This window comes from Triticum urartu, chromosome 2A (genome assembly GCF_056163025.1).
Source record: "Triticum urartu cultivar PI428250 chromosome 2A, HENAU_Tu73, whole genome shotgun sequence".
In the NCBI taxonomy this organism is placed as follows: Eukaryota; Viridiplantae; Streptophyta; class Magnoliopsida; order Poales; family Poaceae; genus Triticum; species Triticum urartu.
The window spans coordinates 682,518,433-682,525,500 of record NC_141874.1 but is presented as its reverse complement, the minus strand read 5'-3'; the positions used below and the strand labels follow the sequence as shown (position 1 = coordinate 682,525,500).

Below are 7,068 nucleotides of genomic sequence, written 5' to 3'. Positions count from 1 at the left end.
TTTTTATTTTTTGTTCTTTTATTTCCTTTTACCTTTTCTTTTCTCTTTTTTCTTCTTTACTTTCTCATTTTTTCACGATTTTTCTTTCCAAATTTGCAAACAGTTTTTTGTTCATTGATTCAACAAAACGTTAATACATGTAAATTAATGTTCAACAATTCATAAAATGTTCATCGAATTCAATTTTATATTTATCCGATTTTAAAAATGTTCATTAAATTTAAAAATGTGGTGATCGTACTAAACAAATGTTCATAAAATTTGATTTTTGTTCATTGGTTCAAAAACTTTTCATAAAATTCAAATTTGTTCTTCCATTATTTTACTTTTTTCTTGAATGCAATTTTTTCATCAAGTTCAAAAAATGTTCATCTATTTTTGAATTTCTTTATTAAATGCAAAAATGTTAATAATTATAAAAATGCAAATTAAAAGATCATTAAAATATAAAAATGTTCGTCCTTGTAAAATCACAAATATTTTTGAAATAAAGAACTGTTTTTGACAATTCACTATTCACATTTTTTTGATATTTTAGAACCGTTTTGTAATCCTGAATTATTTTAACATAGAATAAAAAACAGAAAATATAAAAAAGGAAAGGCAAACATGAACACGAAAAAAGGGAGCCTCCCTCCCCGTGCATGGCCCGGCCAAACAGGGTGCAAACCTGCAGGGGGGGGCTTGGTATGCGCGCTTCCGTGAGTTCGGGCGCCCAGCTCACCAAATAGGGGCACCCGTCAACCAATAGCCACCAATTGCGCACCCCAGTGCCCTCGTGCACTTCAGGCCGTCCCATGTAAGGGTTGGGCGCTCCTGTAGTTGTTTTTCATTCTTCCTTCTTTCGATTTTTATGTTCTTTTTATTTTTTGGTTTTATAATTGTTCATGAATCTCAAATTCGAAAAAAATGACCAGGGTTTCAAAAAAGTTCCTGATTACAAAAATAGTTCATGAATTTGAAAAATGTCAATCAATTCATAAAATGTTCACATATTTGAAAAATGTTCGGGATTTCATAAAATACTCCTGAATTGGAAAAATGTTCAAGAATAAAAGAACACGTAATTGAAAATATTTGTGAAATCTAAAAAGACTCACAAAATTCAAAAATTGTTCTGAAGTTGAAAAAGATGTTCGCCTAATGAAAAAGGAAAAAAAGGAAAAAAGGAAATAAGAACAAACATAGGAAAAGGAAAAGAAATGAAAAATAAAATAAAAATGAACAAAAAAAGCAAAAGAAAAAATAGGGAACGTGCGCTATTTTGGCCGGGCCAAATACAGGTAGTGACCAAGGGGGGTTGTATGTTTGGTCGACAACTGTCGATCGTCGCTTTAAATAGGAACCACAGGTAGGACCAAACGGTCTGGTCCAGAGGGAGCCACATGCGGGCCAAAAGCCCGGTCGCTTTGTCCAGCCTAAGTCACACCCATGGCTCGAGAATGCCACCCTTATTGTTGCGAGTCGCACTCCGCCCCTTCAATCTTCCGCTGCCTTTATACTTATTAAACATTGTGGATATTACTTTTGATACGTATATTACCCGATAAAGATACCCTTCGGCTCGTGCGTCTTGCACCGAGGCCTATATGAGATTGCACGCTCCCCGTCTATGCCGTCGTAGATTGGCTTCGTCCTATGTGACCTTAGAGCTATAGAGGCGAGGTGGATCTCAGCGCTTACCGACAGGAGGACTTGCTCTATTTTCTAGACATTTTTTTGTGTATGTTTAGGGTTTGTGCCCTCTCGAGGAAGACGAGACGGCGACAACTCCTTGTAGTTGGAATAAGGTTATACCCGCCTAGCCACGTTCTGGCGGTGCGTCCAGCAACATCGGAGGGCGTGTGGAGGTGTGTTCCGACGGATCTCGTGGGATTCAGTCAGCGTTTTTCTTTTATGAATTCACTTGGATCGGTCTTCGTTCATCTATATTCGTATGTCTTCATATTACATCTTTCTGTTCTATGTTCCTCTTTATGGGTTGTTGTTATTGTTCTGGTGCGTTAGTCCTATTGGATCTTAACCCAACGACTTCCTAACTATCTACAATAAGTGGGTGTGCCCGGGCGCACCTGGGCCGGGCACCCCATATCCGCCCCATATTTGGGCTGGATATGACGGGCGTCGGAAAGCTCGAGCGTTTGAGAGCCGTTTGAGGTGCCCGACTGGGTAAAAAACATGAGGCGGGTCGTTCGGTCATTTTAGACCGGTTTCAGGCGCGCCGACTGTAGATGCTCTTAATTGGTGAAATCTCTATTTTTCTTGGGATTTGTTTTTCACTTTCCCAAGTTTGGGGCTCCTAAACTGTTTTTGCTTAACGAAATTTGGCGTGGCAAATTAGATTTTCTTTACCTCCTAAGACTTCCCACGTCTCTCAATTTTTTCCCTCCATCTAATCCAAGATATTTTTCCCACGCCGCCTTCTCTCAACCTCCAGATTCAATCTACGCCAGCATCATGCCCACCTCGCGGGCCGCCCATTCACCTTCACCGTGCGGCAGCAGCCCTTCCCCGAAGCGCTACCCTCCGCCGGTAGCTCCGCCCACCATCGAATCCCTTTTTCGTCCACTGGCAACCTCGGTAGTTGGAGCACGTCGGCGTCGGTCGTCCTCACCGTCGCCATGTCGAGCTCCTCCCGACGTTGTCCTCACCGTCACCTAGCTGCACCCACGTTGGTGTCATCCGCCACCCGAAGATCTACTGTGTGTTCCGTCGATGCACCGCCCCGCAAGCATCTTCAGTCTCCGGCACGTCAAGCAGGTGATCCCTTGAATCCCATATATCCTCTACAATTTTTACCATCAATCGATCAAAGTAACGGCGCGTGACCTGTTCGGCTGCTTGCTGCCTCACCTTCCACAGGCACTGAACCATCACTGGCCCCCGTGCGTTCGTACGTGCAGCTCCAGGGCGTCCTGCGACCGTCCTCCTCTGTCTGCTAGTGCTACAGTACACACTCTTTTTATTTGTGCGTTCATGTTCAGATCATCACGGTACATAATCGATTGATTTTTTATCTGTCAAACAGTGTTGGCCTGCTACTAACCAGTAACTAGTACTGAACTATGAACTTTTCATCTTGTAAAGTCGTAATGTTCAGTGCCAATGGGAGGGAAGTTGTTCGCTTCTGTTAACTTATTATTCGGTTGTATATTAGCTACTACTCCCTCCGTTCCTAAATATAAGTCTTTTTAGAGATTTCAATATAGACTACATACGGATGCATATAGACACATTTTAGAGTGTAGGTTCATTCATTTTTCTCCTTATGTAGTCCATATTAGAATCTCTAAAAAGACTTATGTGTAGGAACGGAGGGAGTAGCAATTATTGTGCACTGCTTGTTTTGTTTTATGTAGAAATGCAGATAAGAGACAATAAGTAAAATTCAATCTCCCCCAGGAATCAATTTCTCCTTTTATTAGAGTTGATTTCAGCGTCTCGGTGGATTTTTGGGTGACGACGCGTGTAATTTTGGGGGAGGAGCAGGGGTAAGCATTATGATTTACACATTCATCTTGCGATTATGGTGGGTTAGGATGTTCATTCTGTTTTTATTGGCAACAGCTTCAAACGCCTCTTCCCGAATTTTCTAGACCGCTATTTTAGGAGTATATAACCCCCACCTATTGGATGACCAACCCATGTCACCGCGTACACCACTGTGGCCGCCACTTGACGGCAGGTGGTGGACACCAATGCAACCACACTGGCGGCTTCCCTTGCCTAGCTACACGTTGCATCTCTGTTTCATCTTCGCTAGGTAATTTGTGTACTTCTGCTCTCTTTTCTCTCTGTCTAAGCATGTGCTTATTAGTGATTAGCACTCACATCATAACTATTACTAGCTTAGAGGGCAGTTTTTATTCTCTAAACTGTTATTTCTTACATCTGTAATAATAAAACATGTGGAAGGGGGGTTCTTTTCATTCTTCATTGTGATATCTGATTGCAGCAAGTTTTAATTCTACAAGTAGATGAATCGTTATTTCTTTCAAATTCAGATCTAATGGTGGGTGTATAGTACAGAAAATTGTATACCTAACTGGTCCTTAATCTAAGAAGAATGTTTATCAGGTATTGTGTGCAGGTTTGTGGGGATGACACATATTTGGAGGTCCAGCTCCTGCTTGCATGCACAAAAAGTTCATGATTTGCATCTCTAATATAACATGGTAAGTCTTTTTCATTCTTGATCTCTCCATTACGCTATGTTCCATTTCATGAATGGAAGGAATTCCGGTTTGAATTCACATGATGTTCAAACACATAAATACCTGATGTGCTGAATTGCTAACATACCGAAAAAATGCTACAGCTTGATGACTATGTAGTAAAGTTCATTCGGAACTTAGTTCTGGCGACATGGGTCTTGGGGAGTATATTGGGTTCCAATACAATTGAGCATGATTTATTGGCAGTATACTACAAAACTACATTATTCCCAGGTCAAGCATTACATTTTGGGCATAACTTTACGTGCAATGCAAGTCAGCAAAACAGATGAGATTTTTTTTCTTACTCCAAAACCACTTAATTTTTCTCTACTGATTTCCCCTTTGGATCTTTGTAGGAGATAATGGCAAATCGATTTGATATTTTTAGCAGTACTATTTATATTTTATTTTCCAAGAAATACTCAAAAGTATTGGTGGTATGACAGTTGAGTACATTTCTTGATCTTTTATTATGAGCACATGCTTTTTCCTATCTAATATTAGGACTACGCATCGTTGTGATCCGTGTAATATGGGGCTTAATGATTTGAGAGTCGTTGTCCCTAAATTATTCTAAAATGGCTGGTGGGTTTTTATGTATCCATCAGCAGCTTTAGTTTTTGTGAACATATTTGTCTAACAGTTGAGTACATTTACCAGCAATATAGAAATGAAAATTGCTAATGACCCATATGATTGCTTTCACTAGCGAGCTCAGGTGACAGTTCAGAGAGCAACTTCAATGTTCTCTAATATCTGATTGACCCACAAAGATTTTTTATTGATGTTCTAGTACTGCATACTAATGTATTTTCAATGCATATTTTATAGCTTAGGGTGTGAAATATTCATTTGGTGCAGCTTGCGATCATCAACTATTTAAGACTGGTGAAATTTATGGTGTTGTGGAACTATTGAAGTTAGTACAAAGTCGAGACACTTATATTGAGATGGAGGGATTATAAGTTTACTTATAGTTGAACTGAACCTCAAATGTAGAAAGCAGATGGTGGTCAAGAATCGGAAAATGCTCATGCTTGAAATAGCAATGTGACCAAGAAAGGTGGTACTGAATCAAGTGTATAACTTCCTGTGTCACTAAGCACATCAAGAAAATACATTTGTTGGCAGTATGTTTGGCGAAGTATCTTGGTTTTTTAGGTCAAAAAGCCAAAGCTGACCACTTCAACACAACCTAAGACATTGGTGCTCCAAGACAACCTCAAGAAATTTCTACGGTACTTCTCTCATAGTTTTATCAAAGAACATTTCATCTTGTACTAATCCAAGAGCTTATGTTCTAAGCTTCTCTTTGTTAAAAAATTTCTTCCAGGCTAGCTGAGAGTTTAGAATTGGAACACATTGCAGGAGCAAGCAGCAACTACGCAAGAATTAGTCTTTAAATGAACACATATTATGTACAATGTATGGAAAGCTTAGTTCTACTTTGTACTATATATATTCTCTTACTTATTTACATCTTTCATATGAATGTCTGATTTGATTCAGTTGTGAACTCCATACACAAACGTATGTATTTGTCCATAGATTTGTTACAAATGATGCTAATTGTGAGAATGGATTGCTTGAGAATGCAATTGGTGATGTAGCTTGATGCCTTTTTATAGTGATATTTGATCAATTTGCACATGCATCCCTATCATAATAAGGTAACTGAATTTGAAATGGGGAATACAAAAGTTAAATTAATAATAAAAAATGATTAAAATAAAATATTCCATAGGCACAAAAAAACTTATTCATATTTAGAGACGGATATGTCGTCTCAACATAGCGTCTATAAGTAATGGGCCCACATGAGTAGAGGCGCAACACTGGCGTGTAATAGAACGTCTCTATTTTGTAGAGACGATTTTGAACGTCCCAATATAGCATCTCATACCATCTAGACATGCTAACCAAGCGTGTCTATCTGTTTTGAGATGGTCCATGAGGAGACGCTCCAAGAACGCTTTACTAAATCGTCTCTATTTTTACATAGAGATGAAATAACACGTCTTTAGCTATGAAAATTAACGTCTCTACACACCATTTTTCTTGTAGTGACTAGTGGGAATTTTTCATTATAGAACATGGCTTGTATATTCCAATGATGGGCTTCCTCAAAATGCCCTAGGTCTTCATGAGCAAGCAAGTTGGATGCACACCCACTTAGTTTCTTTTGTTGAGCTTTCATATACTTATAGCTCTAGTGCATCCGTTGCATGGCAATCCCTACTCACTCACATTGATATCTATTGATGGGCATCTCCATAGACCGTTGATACGCCTAGTTGATGTGAGACTATCTTCTCCCTTTTTGTCTTCTCCACAACCACCATTCTATTCCACTTATAGTGCTATATCCATGGCTCACACTCATGTATTGCGTGAAGATTGAAAAAGTTTGAGAATGTCAAAAGTATGAAACAATTGCTTGGCTTGTCATCGGGGTTGTGCATAATTTAAATACTTTGTGTGATGAAGATAGAGCATAGCCAGACTATATGATTTTGTAGGGATATATTTCTTTGGCCATGTTATTTTGAGAAGACATGATTGCTTTGTTAGTATACTTGAAGTATTATTATTTTTATGTTGATATGAACTTTCGTCTTGAATCTTTCGGATCTGAATATTCATACCACAATTAAGAAGAATTACATGAAAATTATGCCAAGTAGCACTCCGCATCAAAAATTCTGTTTTTATCATTTACCTACTCGAGGACGAGCAGGAATTAAGCTTGGGGATGCTAGATAAGTCTCCAACGTATCTATAATTTTTGATTGCTCCATGCTATATTATCTACTGTTTTGGACATTATTGGGCTTTATTATCCACTTTTAAA

General features: G+C 38.9%; 1 long non-coding RNA gene across 11 annotated transcripts; it reads left to right on the top strand.

Moving 5' to 3' along the window:
- The first annotated feature begins 2,416 nt into the window (after window positions 1-2,416).
- Window positions 2,417-5,807, top strand: LOC125539691 (uncharacterized). 11 transcript variants are annotated; one of them, XR_015617385.1, is made up of 5 exons: window positions 2,417-2,760; window positions 2,863-3,491; window positions 3,568-3,763; window positions 4,078-5,455; window positions 5,551-5,807. It is a non-coding gene; the product is annotated as an uncharacterized LOC125539691 (long non-coding RNA). The 11 variants fall into 11 exon arrangements; XR_007296952.2 differs by having other exon boundaries at window positions 2,863-3,763; window positions 4,078-4,175; window positions 5,079-5,455; XR_007296951.2 differs by having other exon boundaries at window positions 2,863-3,763; window positions 4,078-4,175; window positions 5,049-5,455.
- The last annotated feature ends 1,261 nt before the right edge of the window (window positions 5,808-7,068 follow it).